At 37.4% G+C, this 16915-nt stretch overlaps 2 long non-coding RNA genes across 2 annotated transcripts; both read left to right on the forward strand.

Moving 5' to 3' along the window:
- The first annotated feature begins 11381 nt into the window (after nucleotides 1-11381).
- On the forward strand, nucleotides 11382-12205 carry LOC149148984 (uncharacterized). The gene is made up of 2 exons (XR_016262989.1): nucleotides 11382-11578; nucleotides 11971-12205. It is a non-coding gene; the product is annotated as an uncharacterized LOC149148984 (long non-coding RNA).
- A 147-nt stretch (nucleotides 12206-12352) lies between these two features.
- LOC149148985 (uncharacterized) lies at nucleotides 12353-15840 on the forward strand. Its single transcript, XR_016262990.1, has 2 exons — nucleotides 12353-15623; nucleotides 15802-15840. It is a non-coding gene; the product is annotated as an uncharacterized LOC149148985 (long non-coding RNA).
- Nucleotides 15841-16915: the final 1075 nt, after the last annotated feature.

The raw sequence follows: 16915 nt of genomic DNA on the forward strand, positions 1-16915 counted from the left end.
GACAACTCTATGAGCAGGTTCCCAATGTTGACCCTCCCCCCTTAGTAAACACTGATACTGAACTCTTCACGGTACAAGAGGTAGAGATGGGTATCAAGAAGTTGGGTGTTGGAAAAGCAAAAGACTTAGCTGAACTCCAAGCAGAATATCTAAAGTGGGGCTCAAAGATTCTTGCACCTCACATTACAAAAATATTCAACAACATCATACAACAAGGGCTCTCCACAGATTGGACAACTAGTCTGGTAATACTTCTTTTCAAGAGCGGTGACGTCAATAATCCCTCCAATTATAGGACCATCATGATAAACCCTTTGTTTGCAAAGCTATTTGGAAGCATGCTAGAAAACAAAATTAGCAAGTGGGCAGAAGAAAGAGATAAGCGTGCTAAAAGGCAAGCAGGTTTTAGACCTAAGCATTCCACAGTTGATCATTGCATAACTTTAAGGCACATCATTGAAAAAGTTTGGGAGAAAAAGGAAGAAGTCCTTTTGTTGCTTTTTAATTTCAAAAAAGTGTTTGACTCGATTCCTAGGGATAAACTTTGGCAGAGAATGGAGGAACTTGGGGTTCCTAAACATTTGAGAGCAGTTGTGCATATGCTGTATGAAGATATGAAAGTCAAAATTAGGACTTTAGCAAGCATTTCTGAAAGTTTTAGAAGTGATATCGGGGTCAAGCAAGGTTGCCCACTGTCTCCTACCCTTTTTGGTTTATATATTGACAAGCTTGAGGAGTGGTTAAATTCACAAGGGGGTGATGGTATCTATTTGTGCAAGTTTGTTATAAGGCTTCTTTTGTATGCAGATGAACTTATTCTGATTGCTAAATCGGCTCTTGGTTTGCAAGAGCACTTACTATCCCTTGAGCATTTTTGTAGGAGTGTGGGGATGCAAGTCAATATTAGCAAAGCAAAGTAGTGGTCTTCTCTAAGAAAAGAAAACATAACCAGCATAAGTTCTACTTTGAAGGCAACACTCTGGACGAAGTTGCGGATTACAAATACTTCGGAATTGACTTCAACAAAAATCTAAGCTGGAATGGTTGTAGAAAGAAAAGAACTTTGGGGGGTTGGAAAGCATTTTATGCTTTTCAAAATAGGTGTAGAGAGGTAGAGTTACAGGACTAGAATACCACTCAAACTCTTTTTGCGATTCTACTGATTCCGGTGATTCTCTATGGTTGTGAACTGTGGGCTAGAAGTACCTCCGACATGCAGTGGAGACAAATTGAGAAAATTCAAAAGTGTTTGATTACAAACAAATTTAAGATTAAAAGTGAAGTTCCTTATGATATCTTGTTAAGTGAAACAGGGACTGCTCCAATTGAAGCAATTGCTATGGTGCGAGTCATAAGGTATTTAAAAAAAATTGAGCAAATGGAAGAGGGTAGATGGCCTAAGGTTGTCTTTAATGATAGATTGTGCAAGAGCAAAAAAAACGTGGATGCAGCAAAATAACAAATGGTTTAGTAAATGGGGTATTTGCTTGAACGCGTGTCCCATAAACAACAAAGAGATAAAAGCTTTTGTTATGGAAAAGTTCCACAAATGTACTTGGGGTAAGGAGCTAGGAAGAAAGAAAAGTTACCATATTGAAGTGTTTAATCCCACTCATAATCATCAACCAAAAACATACATAGAGGCCAATATCTCTTGGAGAGCCAAAATTCTTATTGCTCAGTTAAGGACTAATTCTCATCAACTCCGTTCTGAAACAGGGCGCTGGAAAAGGCCAAAGGAAGTGTGGGAGGAAAGGGTATGCATTTTTTGTTCTTCCGGAAAAGTGGAGACAGAAAAACATTTCATTTTAGAATGTGAGGCCTTCAAAGACAACTGGGAAAGTTATGTAGATATGCTGGCAGCTAGCTCTTGGGATAATCTATTTAGCGAGGGGTTTGTCGAGAAGCTGGGAGCAGTTATTGTGAAGCTTCACAGAAAAAGGGCTGAATACATCAAGCAGTTGAAGAAGCAATATGTCCCATAGGCTATCTTTAGCCTCGTAGACGTTAAAATAATTTCTTTCTTTCTTTCTTTCTGCCATTCTCTGTGCGACAAACTTCAATCTACAAAGGCCCACATCTATTGTGTAGGCTAGAATCATAGGTGGCACGCTTAACGCTGTGTGCGCGCATGTCATTCTGGGATTCTTTTCAAAGTTATCCGGATTCGGATACGATCCGCGATTTTTTTTTGAAAAATCGGGATCCATATACGGCAAGGAAACCACAAGTACAAACCAATATAAAATATTTTATAATTTTTAAAAATGAAATTGGTATAAAAATAAAATAAAAACATATATTAGTCTTTAAATATAATATTTACAAAAATAAATATTAGATGAATAATATTAAAATTAACCTATCATTTATAAATGTTAATTAAGCAATAATTAAATTTATATAAATATAAAAATAAAATATGTAAATATATGACTCTTATCTTTAAAAATGACGACTTATCTTTAAATATATTAGATATAATTTAATGACTCTTATGAATCTTATCTTTAATTATATTAAATATAATGTTTTGTTATGGAGTAAACATCTTTAATTTTTCGAAAGAGCTATTTTACATGTTATGTATTTGCATGAAACGTTCTTTTTTGAGGAGTTCCACAAATGTTTCAAATTTTCAATGTTTTATTCTTTGTTTTAAAAATATTTTCAATCTTATTCAAAATTCAGATTTCAGCTCAGATTTGAGTGAGATATATTACAGAATACTTAACCGTATGTATTTTGACTAGAGCTATTTTACATGTTATGTACTTGCATGAAACGTTCTTTTTTGAGGAGTTCCACAAATGTTTCAAATTTTCAATGTTTTATTCTTTGTTTTAAAAATCTTCCCAATCTAATTCAAAATTCAGATTTCAGCTCAGATTTGAGATATTACAAAATATTTAACCGTATGTATTTTGACTAGAATATATTTCTTGCCCTAAAGAAAAATCTTTAATGATATTGCAGTCAGGTGATTCAAAGGAAACCTGGGTTTTCCAGCGGTTACAGGAAGTAGATTTCAGTTATAAAAACAAACTAGAGTTGTCACTTTGCATGCAATAAAATGATGGAATGTACAATTGGCGATTTGATCAAATTATCATTTGACCAGATGTCCCTGCCCTACAAGCCAAATTTCACAATTTCAAATTTTGCATTTTTCAATATACTTTTCCACTCCAGAAATTTTGGCCCTACAGTAACCACCAACCATTATTCTAATATAACTGACCAAATTCTCTTTCCCTGAAAATATATGAGTCTTTGTTTTCGTTTTGGGGTTGGGCGAGTCTTTCCACATTAGCATAGGATCCACCACTACTTGCACCTCTATATTCTCATTGTTTGTCACGTTAACGCAAAATCGCAACTCAAGGAGACCAGATCAGCCCCACAAAACTCGTCCATTAGGTTTCGAACCTAGGTCACCATCATTGCAAGGTTCTTCAAACTTACTTACGAACCAATGATAAGCATCACTTAATTAAAGTAACAATGACAACCAACGTTTTATCTAAGAATTTCTTTTTCCGACAGCATTCTACTAGTATGTATACCTATTGATGTTGAATTTTTGTTGTAATCGTATAGATTTTGTACAATTCTTGTATGGTTCCTGTATTGGCCCAGAATATACCTACTTTTGAAAAGAGAATAGGGTATATATATTTGCAAGTTGTAGACTATTAAGGAAGGTGTTTAAAAGTATTTGATGATTCTAATGCTTCAAATGATGTTGCCAAGGTGAATAATGTTATTTGAAAAATAGGGTTTCTATTGTTGTCCATGGGAAAATCTCTATTTGGAACCCTTGACAATAGTGGAATGATACCTGTACATACATGTGTAAGTTGAATATTGTTTTTTTGGTAAGCTAGTCACACCTTTGTATTACTTTAAACAAGAAAACATCGTTCATGTAGATATTGGTCTGCCATTGGGGAAACCAAACTAGTAGCACATAAGTAAAGTCTTTGACAAAATTATTATTTTGACTGTAACAATATAAATATTTAATTCATGTATCTTAAGACTCTCAAACAAAGCAATGAAAGACTTAAAACTAGAGCTAATCTAAAAAAATAAAAATAATAATAAAAAACCCAACCATCATTAGGGGGAATCTGCTTGTTGGGGGTGAAGGTGCAACCTCCTCTTCCTTGTTCTTAGGAAATCCTAATTCTACTACTTTCTTGGAAAGAGAAGTCACCTTGTAATCCAAATTGTCCACTTGTAACTACAGGAGCTATGCACAAGAGAATCTCGTATTGGGACTCACTTCTTTCTAACATGACTTTACCCAGGGTAGTTTTGATTTGCCAATAGACATATAGGTTGGGTGTGCCTTGATCTAGTATTACCCAGGTCTCGATTCCACTATCCTATATTTTCTTCAACCTCTGTATTTGGTAGAAACATTCTTCCCACTCTTGCTTCATTTCAATAATTTCAATTCCTCTCTAGCTACCCTAGGGGTATGCTCCAAATAATATACTACAAAGGTTTTTATGTCATCGTGTGTTCTCTTGTGCAAGGAGACTCCTTGACCTTGACTTATGTGATGGCTAGGAGAAGAACCAAGATGATACATGGATTTTGATAAAACAAGGTATGGGGGAGTGGGATAGGGGATGTAAGGAAAATATCATGTGGTTGAGATCAACAAAATAGTGTCCACTAGCTTGAAAGATAAAGTAGAGCTACTTGGAACCATAATATCAACAGAGCCAAATGGGCTTGAATTTGGGCCCTAATTTATTAACTAATCGTGACGTTCTCCATCTTCACAAGGTGAGGTTCATGAACAGGGCCATAATTACAATCATGTGTTTCCATAACCATATTTGAATACCTTTGTTTGAGATGATGGACATTATTTCCCTTCATTTTATCCCTTTTATGTAGGCGTTTGTGAACTCTCATCTGATAGCCAATCATGGAGATGAGTGGTGATGGCATGTTGGGAGGAATTGGTGGTATCAATGCTGTTAAGAGAAAACCACATGGGGTTGTGTATGCTGAATATTATGGAAGAAGGTTTTCATCCATGATGATATCAGTGATGATTTGTGTGATGTATAACCTTCAACAATGGCAGCAATTGTACTATATGATTTTCGACAACAATAGTAAGAGCACTTTGTTTTATAATGGAAACATGCAATCTTCTTGCAAGAAATATGGTGAATATGAAAAATGCTAATAGGACTTGGAAATGGTGCTTGCTACAATTAGTATGGTGCATCAATAATAAAGAGGATGATGAAATGGAGGATATAGAGAAAGTGTGAAATGGAGGATAAGGCATGGAGTATGAAGTTGATGATGATGATTCTTGCAAATAGAACTTGCAATAGGATGTACAATGTTGCTTTGTTGTGATGATTTTTGTATAGATACATTAATCCTCTGAATTGTTTTATTGGTGTAGGTATCCTGGAATGCTTTGTTTCTCAATCTAGTTTGAGATCTTCATTGGCCTATTGCTAGTCATATTTAGTGCATGTGCACTTGAAAACACTTATAAACCAAAAGTTTTTTTTTTACTTTGTTTTTTCATTTTTCTTGTCAAGCTATTGATGCCATTTCCGGTTTTCACTAGTGCCTTACCCATTTATCCTAATAGGGTTTTTATGAGGAGGAATGCCTTTTTATTGTGACCTAAGGTTGCCTCCATGGTGGTTTTCAACCAAAGGTCTATCCCAAGTGCATTAATGAGGTTTCCATTTGGATATTATATTATTAATATTATTTTTTCTTTTTCATTTGCAATGTTTCTGACATCTAGGTTGCTTGAGAGCATTTTACTCTCAACCACACCAAATTGTTAGGCTTTGAATATGGTTGTGACTTATTCCTTTTATACATGCTTATTATAGATGTTTTTTAAAGAGCAACTGCCACAACCCTTGGAATTTATTAGTGATTCATCATTTTGTACTAGTGATTCGCCATGATTTTACAAGATAATATAATCTGGTGAGAGATTCACCAAAATATATATATATATATATATATATATATATATACATATTATATTATTAATAAAATCGCCTTCCGTTTTTTCTATGTATCATGGGGATTCACCCATTTATTATACATATTTTTCCTAATGTACTTGTGAGGAGGAGCTAGGGGGAAAGAAAAAATATTATATTGAAGAGTTTAATCCCACTCATAATCATCAACAAAAAGCGTACAGAGGGGCCAATATTTCTTGGAGAGCCAAAATTCTTATTGCTCAATTAAGGACTAATTCTCATCAACTTCATTGTGAAACAGGTCGTTGGAAAAGGCCAAAAGAAGTGGGAGGAAATAGTATGTATTTTTTGCTCTTCTGGAAAAGTGGAAACATAAAAACATTTCATTTTAGAATGTGAGGCCTTCAAAAACAACAGGGAAAGTTATGAAGATATTTTGGCAGCTAGCTCTTGGGATAATCTATTTAGTGAGGGGTTTGTCGAGAACACCGGAGCATTTATTGTGAAACTTCACAAGAAAATGGCTGAATACAAGAGCAAGCAATCTGTCCCATAAGCTATCTTTAGCCTCGTGGACGTTAAAATAACTTCTATAAATTTAGGGAGGTTCTTAAAATTTTACCTGCTGCACATGGTGAGTTGATGGATGTAGTTATGAATGAAGTTCGATTAGGACCATGTAGGAACGGTCAACCTTCCCTGTGCAATTGAGGCGCTGTGTCATTTACTCTCTGTACATAAATAAAGTCAAGAGTTAGAATTTCCTTTTTGTTGCAGATAGGTTATGTAGAAGGAGGTATCATGCCACGTCATTGTAGATGTGGGTAGAACGTAGTGTTGGGGGACGAGCTGACGATTGGAAGATGACCAACAGATAACAAGGAGGGAAAGGACAGGAGGCGTCGACCTACAATGGCCGCTGACTAGACCAAAGGGGCAAGTAACCGACATTAATTTGCAAACTTCATTTGTATGATGTTTATGACGTACCTGTGGTTACATGATGTTCGGGGAAAATCTAAACCCTATCAACAAATCCATGTTATAAATTGTAGATAATAATTAATGTGGAGAGCTTGTATTTTTCAATCTTGTACATTTATTTTATTCCTATTATATAACTTGAATTGCAAAAAGGTAGAGCTATTGTTTTCCTCGCTATACTTATAAAATGGAGATTGGGATATGATTTTAAGTGGAGATTAACACATGAAATGCAAGTCGCAAGTGGGGCAGATAGAGGTAAGTGAATTGCTGAGTGCATGTGTTACCTATTTAGTGTTCTTAGAACATTGTGTTCTAATTGTGCAGATTCATGCAAAGTTCATGTCATGGTTGTAACTGTCTGTGCTCTGAATGGTTGGCTCTCCTCTTTGTTAGTTGTTGTCCTCATGCAAATTTACTCCATACTTATTAAGTCATCTATCACAATATTATAGTTCATTAGTTGATAAAAATGCTATTAGGATGTCCCTGCCAAGAATGATTGGACTGATTGGACTGTCTTTCAACTTATTCCTTACAGTTCAGTCTTTTCATTACTTGTAAACATGGATATTTTCAATTTTGAGGGTTTATATGTTGCTTCATTGTGAAGGAAAATGTGTCTTTTAATGCTACAGATATTATTAACAAACAAGGTTTATGTTGTGCAGGTCAGACATTGTGTTGTTGAACAAAATCCATCATGCAGGCATACTATACCCAAAATCTATGACCATTCTTATCATATAACTTGAATTGCAAAAAAGTAGAGCTATTGTTTTCCTCGCAATACTTATAAAATGGATATTTGGGATCTGATTTCAAGTGGATATTAATGCATAAAATGCAAGTTGCAACTGCAAGTGGAGTAGACAGAGGTAAGTGAACCCCTGAGTGCATGTGTTACTTGTTTAGTGCTCTTAGGACATTATGTTCTCATTGTGCATATTCATGCAAAGCTCATGTCATGGTTGTAAAAATATGTGATTTAAATGGTTGGCTCTCATGCTTGTCAGTAGTTTCCCTCATGCAAATTTACTGCATACTTATTAAGTCATTTATCACAGTACTATAGTTCATTGGTTGATAAAGATGATATTATGATGGCCCTCCCAAGAATGATTGGACTGTCTTTCAACTTATTCCTTACGGCTCAGTCGTTCCACTATTTTTGTTTGTTTGTCAAGTTGTCTGTGATCCTCAAGGCTTGACCTGATGCTTGAGGAATCGCAACCCAGGGGCATCTAATCCGTCAAAGTCACCCCGAGATTGCACTCGACCTGGGCCACACTATCCCTAAGTTGATTGGATTTTTTTAGCATGTCTCCTCCCCTAACACAGGGCACAACCACCCCCTGTGAGGTTTGATCGTGGGTTGCCTTGCTAATGAAGCCCATCCTCAACCAATGGTTCTAGTGGGACTTGACAATCTTTCCACTACTTGTAAACATGGATATTTTCAATTTTGAAGGTTCATATGTTGGTTCGTTGTGAAGGAAAATGTTTTTTGTAATGCTCTGGATATTATTAACGAGAGTTCAGAGAATTGATTTTATGAAGCAGAGTAGCTGTCGGAAGATTTTCTATAGTGATTTTTTGCAGTGGGGGCAAGGATAGTTGGGTTGGAGTATATTCTCAAGGACCCAGGATCAACAACAGAGAGGTAGAGAGATACAAGGAGGAGGCAGCACAGACCCAGGAAGGGTTGACGCTCAGCCAGAAGTGCGCACTCAAAGCTGACACAAAGCCAGAAGGGCTCATGCAGAGGCAACGCAGTCTTCCAATGCAGAAATCCGAAATCTACCGGGGAGCCGAGATTTTTGAGCCGGGAGGGATGGAAACTGCTCCAGAGGGCAGACGTTTCCTAGTTGGGTTGACACAGATCCTGTTGAGGCTGACGTAGGGCCTATGCAGGGCCAGCATAGAGATATCTGAGGACAGTTGGTTCAGCTGCCGGAACAACCAGAATTGTCAGATAGAGTGAGGTAATCTCACTAAGTTTTTCTGCCAGTTTATTGTCTTTGTAACTGGATTGTCGGAAGGGCATCTAGAGTTGTATTCATAAACTACTGCTAATAATAAAAAACCTCAGAGCTGCTGCGTCGATTTTCCCACATTGGGTTTTTTCGGGGACATTTGTCCAAAAAACACTGTGACTTGTGCATCTTTATCTATTTGCTCTGTTCTTGTTTTGGGAAAATTAATTAATTAAGTGAAGGTTGTAGTTGTATTAGCTTCAATATTTGTTGTAGGAAATAGTACATAATTTGTTTCAGTAATTAAAAAATAGGAGAAGTCTAATCAGTGGTTGCAATAAGTAGATTTGGGCGAGCATTCTCGAATTCTCACAATAAAAGGGCTTTTGAGGATCAGTTGGCAAGCTTGATGAGTTCATTTTTGGAGCTCTATTCTATCTCTCTCTCTCTCTCTCTCACTCTTGGACACAGAGTTTTCTTGGAGCACGTTGGCATTAGAGTAAGAAAGACAGAGAAGGCAAGAGGAAGCAAAGATCACGTAGGGAAAGGCAGGATCAAGCAACTAGAACACGATTCATTGTAAGTATCGATTTGAAAGTGTCTTTTCCTTGCTAGATTTGGCATGCATGGTATTGCATGTGGTTCTTTTCTATCATGGCATGGGTTTTTCCAGGTGTGACAATGTTCTTTAGCCTAGACTTGACATTTCCTAATAGCTTTGATGAAATGGGTTCTCATATTCGGTTTATGTGGGATGGACAAATGGATTCGAAGCTGAGTGGGGTGGATATCCGAAATGACAAACACATGGCCTAGTGGTCCCTAAACCGGATTGCAGATCACGGTAAAGCCACTGGCCTAGTAACCCCTGAACCAGATCGTGGGTTGCGGTAAAGCCAAGATTGTGTGCATCGGTGGGCTTAGGAATACTTGTCAGTGAATGGCGAGATATATGGTAAAGCCAAGATGTGGATCTTTTTTGGGCCTAGTAGTCCTAGGATGGGATGTACGGTAAAGCCTAGAGAGTGTGTCTCAGTGTTGGGCCTAGTGATCCCTGGATCAAACTGTGGATTACGGTAAAGCCTGAGAAACTAGGAGGCACTCAAATTCCTCACGATGTAGGTGGAGAAATCCGGTGGCATCCATGCTTATTTGGTGTTTTTGGTGTGTTCTATGAGTCCCACATTCATGCTTGGAATATAACACGGGGGTGAATGACTGAAGAGAGATTTGGCTCAGCCATTCTATGGTCGGGTGGAACGTGGTAGTCCCATCTCCAGTTGGTTTATTGCATTCATTAATGAGAAATCCATTCCCTTGATTTTCATGTGTAAATGCACTGATGTATATGTGGATTTTATCGATGATATGCTTATGATATTTTTGTCCCTATTATGCTGGTTATATGTATGTTTTATGACAACAGCTATGTATAGATCTTAGCATGTTTTTACTTGTAAATGCATGGATAATGTATCTATGGCCTAATAGATGATAATGCAGCAAATGACACGAGGGAACAATGTTTCATAGCAATTATCAGATAAGTATGAGATCTCTACACTTAATTATGTTGTTTACACTTGTAGTTTACATGTTGATGATATGTTTGAAGAAATGCTTGTCATGGCTAGTAGGGGTCTGATTAAGGTATTGTTTAACTTATTGCTTTTGCATCATTTTTTCCTTGCTTTTTGACTGATCTTAAGCTATCACTCCATTTTGGGTAGTGACTTGGGCTCTGGGCTTGAAAAAGTGGCTCAAATACCTGGGCCATCGGCACAAAACTGGTAAATTGGGTCTTTGGACACTGGCAGGCAAGCCTGTGAGAGCAACTATGGGTTTTTGGATGCTCTCATGCCTATAGCATGAGAGCGACTGAGGCTTAAGATGTGCAAAACATTAGTGGGACCCAGGGACAGGATGTCTGAGTGGCTGACATGTCTCCTGAGGATTCTGTCGTTGATGTGGATAGGTTGGTTGATGTGTTCCGTCGATTCAACTTCCTTAAGGTCACATAGGAGGTCGAATCCAATCATAGTAGCCTCTTGTCGTATGTTTACCCTGGTTGGCTAGTTACTTGAGTAGATGTGTGAGGAGGGTGTTACAAAGCTCATGTCATGGTTGTAACTATCTGTGCTCTGAATAGTTGGCTCTCTTTCTTGTCAGTTGTTGTCATGCAAATTTACTCCATACTAATGAAGTCATCTATCACAGTATTATAGTTCATTGGTTGATAAAAATGCTGTTATGATTGCCCTCCCAAGAATGATTGGACTGTCTTTCAACTTATTCCTTACAGTCAGTGTTTCTATTAGTAAACATGGATATTTTCAATTTTGAGGGTTTATATGTTGCTTCATTGTGAAGGAAAATGTGTTTTTTAATGCTCCAGATATTATTAACAAACAGGGTTTATGTTGTGCAGGCCAGGCATTGTGCTATTGAACAAAATCCATCATGTGGGCATAGTATACCCAAAATCTATGACCATTCCTATCATACAACTTGAATTGCAAAAAAGTAGGGCTATTGTTTCCCTCGCTATACTTATAAAATGGAGATTGGGATCTGATTTGAAGTGGAGATTAATGCATGAAATGCAAGTTGCAAGTGGTACAGACAGAGGTAAGTGAACCACTGAGTGCATGTGTTACCTGTTTAGTGCTCTTAGGACATTGTGTTCTGATTGTGCAGATTCATACAAAGATCATGCCATGGTTGTAACTGTCTATGCTCTGAATGGTTGGCTCTCCTGCGTGTCAGTTGTTGTCCTCATGCAAATTTACTCCATACTTATCAAGTCATCTATCACAGTATTATAGTTCATAGGTCGATAAAAATCCTATTATGATGGCCAATGATTGGACTGTCTTTCAACTTATTCCTTATGGTTCAGTCTTTCCATTACTTGTAAACATGGATATTTTCAATTTTGAGGGTTTATGTGTTCATTGTGATGGAAAATGTGTTTTTTAATGCTCCAGATATTATTAACAAACAGGGTTTATGTTGTGCAGGTCAGGCATTGTTCTATTGAACAAAATCCATCATGTGGGCATAGTATACCCAAAATCTATGACCATTTTGACGACTTATGATGGGACTTGTCGCAACAAACAGTCCATGCCCAATGATATCAAAATCTTCTATTCATTTAAAAGAAAGAGGAGGGTTTCATATAAAGATGGAAGCCACTCAAATTAGTCTTCCTGAGAAAAAGGTAAAAGCTATTGTTGAGAAACTGGCTAGGGATATGTCACTAAAAGAACCACCAGTTTGGTTTGTCTCTTTTCGAAAGCTATTGTTGAGAATCTGGCTAGGGATATGTCACTAAAAAAACCACCAGTTTGTATCTTTTCAGGATGTAATCTGGGTATCTCTCATCTCAAGCGTTCTTGTGATAATATGCCATTGAAAATAAGGGGTCCTAACATTTCTGCACAGAAAGTGCATGGTGAAGATGTTTCGGAAGTGACAAACGTTTCTGCTCATCAATGTACTTCAAAATAACTTCAAGACAAAATGATATCAAGGAGCTGGAAAAAAGTTAAATAGGACAAGGATATGGAAGAAATAAAATGTGAAGTGAAACCTGCAGTGTATGTCAAACAAAACCTGCCAAAAGTGGCTGAGAATATTATGGGTGAAGAATCTTCTGAAAATTGTCAAATTAGCACAACAACAGAGAAGGAACAAGAATCTTCTAAAAGCACGGAAACAGGAGAGGTATTTCAGGAAAGTGATCTGCATTTTGAAATGAGGACCGGTCTAATTTCCTTATGTCGTGTAGCAGTGAAGGAGACACAGAAGGTGACATGACCTTTCACTTACTCTCTGGAAGTGAGACATCCTCATCCTCGTCAACTTTGGAATTGTCAAATTTCTCATGTAGGAGTGAAATTTGAAGCTAGCTCTTTTTCTGGGACGGAGAATGAGCCACCATCTTCCATGAATTCAATAGATGCTTCCATTTTCAGTCGCAACCATATGTGCAAGTCATCTTTTCCAGCCATGCATTTACAAAAACATGCTATATCTACAGATATCTCAAGTCATGATGACAAAGAAATATTTCCAGCACATCCTCAAACCAAGTCATACAACCAATCTCAACTTTATGAGTAGTTAAATGTTTCAGAGGGAATGATGGTAATGACAGAATGCTCAGAAGTAGGCAAAATCAATGAAATTGCATCCCTTTTAAAATACAAAGAAATTTCTCAAAATCAATGAAAGTGCATCCATTTTAAAATACAAAGAAATTTCACCCACAACTCGTACAAATCCTAAATCCTGAATCTTGCCATTTTCCAGGGATAGGAGTTACTGCTCAGAAAGACAATTCCATGCCACCTAATGAACTAGATGTTAGTCCAACATTTTTATGTTCTACAGAAGAATGTCCTGGAGGTCTTGCTGCAAATGAAGTATTATTAGCTAAAAATTGCACTCCAGAGATAAATTCAGATATCGCACAAGATGGAAATGATGCAGCCTCCCAGCACATATTGAAACAGAAGATTCAATGGATATAGGATCTCCTCTAACAGAGGCTTTTGAAAAGAATGGAAACATTCAAATTGACGATGGTTGTAATGATTTTTCTGTTACAAATATGGATAGTTCCTATATTAATGTGGGTGATCGTGCCTCCATAGTTAAGAGTACTTCTGTTCTTGATTTTCCTATATAGAGAGAAAGTTCAGGTCCTTGTGTGTCAGTGGGTACATGCCTATCACTTGTAGGCATAGATCATAATAAGTGTATTCATGAAACTTCATATGTGCTTTCCATGGATATTCGAAACACCATGTCTTCAAAGAGTCATCAATTCAAGCTTCAGAGCATTATTTCAAATGATCAATGGCAACAGTTTTCTTCGACTGAGGAAACATTTTTTGAATCAAACTCAGCCTCATGGATTGATCCTCAATGTAGTAAAAGGCATGTTAATGTACCACTTAAATCAGTGGCATCTACTGTCAAGCTGCAATGTGAAAAACCAAACATATCATCCAATACAAACTAAGAGTCTCAGTTTCAGTAGCTGCCCATATCATCCAATACAAACTAGAGAATCTTCCTTTGCATATTATGGTCACAAAGTTTGTGGGAACATCCTGAAACATATCTAGCAGGAAACTGCTCTCATGGATCTTTGGAAGTGCCTGCATTGCATTATTTAGATTAAAATACTAGTGTTTGGAGCCCAGAAAGAGCCAGCATGAAATTAGTTCAAAAAATCATCATCTATGGTCATCTCCTGGATACATTCAGCCCAGATCAAAAAATTAAATAAGGAATTAATGCCATGCAAACATTCGTTGAATATGGATTTAGAAATGGGGTCTTCAGAAAGCTGCTCTCACCAATCTCAAAAAGAAGTGGCAGTTCTATTACCTAGAAACATGAACCAGATCCTGAAAGGCTACCTATTGCTACACCAGAGACACAGCCTAGTCATCCAAGTGCATCAGCTTCACCTACTCATCCTTTGATTTCACAGGGTCTTCTTCACTGTTCGTGCAAGGATGGATTTCCATATTATAGCTTTTCTTTGAATGAGTCTGAAAAGGCTTTTGTAGCCAAAAAGTGGAAAGTCAACAACCGTGGCAGAGAAGGTTTTGACTGGTTGTACACATTTCATTCTGGTCCTGATAATAAGACAATTTTAAATCTTCTTAAAAAAACAAGAATGAATGGGTAGCCTCAAAGGACGAGCATGTTCTTGATCTTGTGGGACACATGAGAGTCACCAGTTCATTATGCCCTGAGATTAACAGTTTTGGTAGCTTAGAAATTGCTGTGGAAACTGAATTTGTTCTACTTGGTGTACACTGTAAACATTGTACATATCAAAGAGGGACCTTCAAGACAAACATGTTCAACAGAGAATATAATTCTTGTTCCTGATCAGTCAGACCATACGAGAATTCCAAACGGAAACTGTGGTGATTCATGCTCTACATCAATAACATCCTCTAGTCCAATTGCCGACAATACTAGTTTTGTCCCAAGCTATGTGGCCTCAACTAAACAGGCCATCAAGAACAAAACGTTGGACGTAAGGTTGAGTCAGTCCTCACAACAAAAATACAGTGAATTCTTTCAATCCAGTCTTATGTCTCGATCTGTAGATGGTAACGCAGTTTGTGTGGAGAACTGGGGTACTTGGGGTATCTCAGATGCCGAACTTTGTCTAGCTACAGTGATCCCAGACACAAACTGGGAACAGTGGAACTGGCAAAGACACTTTCAAAGCACCCAGGGGGTGGGGCCTGAAATTTCTTGACAAAAGCCTTCATAATTCAAAGTCAATACATTCACAGGGTCAAGATGACTCTTGCAAGTCAGAATGCAGCGATAATTCCGCTATGAGCCCTACCCCATGTTCAGCAGGATATGCTTTTGATGACCAGTCTCCAGGTCAAGGACGACAAGTATAACAGCTCTAGTGCCAGCAGGCATACATGGTTTGCCCAAAATTAAATCAAGTGGATCTTCACCTCTGATTGAATGGTGGAGACTCGGTGGCAAGTGTGATTGTGGTGGATGTGATCTGGGTTCTGCACTCACCTTACTTCACGATCGGAAACAAAGAAGGACAAGCGACTTAATTGAGACCAATTCAAAGGCAGAGGATTGTTATTCATTATATGTGCTTTCTAAGGTATTGTATCTGGGACCAACCATTTTGATTTTAATTTATGTAGAGTGCCAGTGTTATGTTATGGTTCATCCATATCCTTTTCTCCTCCTTTTTTCCCTTTGAAAATGCCGGGAAGTTTTGTCGTTCTGTCACTCCTATCTGAAATTTTTGTTCATGTTGGAAATTATGTCAATCGCAGGGAGAGAGGGAAGACAGACACGCATTAACAATGACAGCAGTTGCAGACGGTCTGTATTCTGTTAGTTTTCAATCACAATTGAAAACCTTACAGGCTTTCTCTATAGTTTTGTCCATGCTGCACAGCAGAGAAGATGATGAGACTACATAATGATGAGAGTGGATCAATTCTGGGCGTGTAGTTCACTCTCATACATAAGGTAGAGTTGTAAATTATGTAATTGATCCACTCTAGAATTGGGTGTAATTACTTATGTAGATTATGATGAGACTACATAATGATGAGACTACCTTATACCTTGTAAATAGAGCAGAGTGGATGATGAGACTACAAAGCTAGAAGAAGAGTGTTATATAAAGGCACCTACAAAGAAGAGGAGATCAAAGAGGGACCTACATCAAGCCACAAATCATCAAGAAAATATCATCATCAAACAAATCCACTACGTCTAAAAATATATCAATTAATTATATGTCCCCTTCTAAATATACATCAATGTCTTTTTGCAAGGAAAGCAACAAATTGGTAGGTACCAATAACTTTCTGGCATTGAAGAAGAGGATTGATTTACTTCTCAAGGAGAATGAACTTCTGGAACATGTCAAAGGGAATATCATTGTCCCTGCTAAGGAACAAACCCAAGCCTTATCCAAGTACAATAAGGATGAGACAAGAGCTCAAAGGATTCTAATAGAATCTATCAAGTGGTTACAATCAAGTTTTAGTCTCTAAATCGAATAGGTTAAAAACAACTTTCAGAACCAAGTGGGGCACATTTGCATATAGATATATGCCTTTGGGGTTGGTGAACACTAGAGCTAATTTTCAACATGTGATGGATATGGATTTTAGAGGACTAATTATGCACAACATGGTTTTATGCCTTGATGACATAATGGTGGCTTCAAACATGCGCTCAACCCATCTTCTTCATCTTAAACAAATATTTGAGTGTCGTTGTAAGGATGGGATATCACTCAACCCCAAGAAAAGCACTTTTGTTTTCTCTGAAGGGAATATTTTGGGGCACATCATATCTAAGAGTGGAATCACCATTGTCCTTGAAAGAGTAAAATCAATCACATAGATTCCATACCCAAAAGGGAAAAATTAT

The sequence above is a fragment of the Pinus tabuliformis genome, chromosome 9, assembly GCF_031772625.1.
Source record: "Pinus tabuliformis cultivar Carrire ecotype Pingquan chromosome 9, CPIR1, whole genome shotgun sequence".
Taxonomy (NCBI): domain Eukaryota; kingdom Viridiplantae; phylum Streptophyta; class Pinopsida; order Pinales; family Pinaceae; genus Pinus; species Pinus tabuliformis.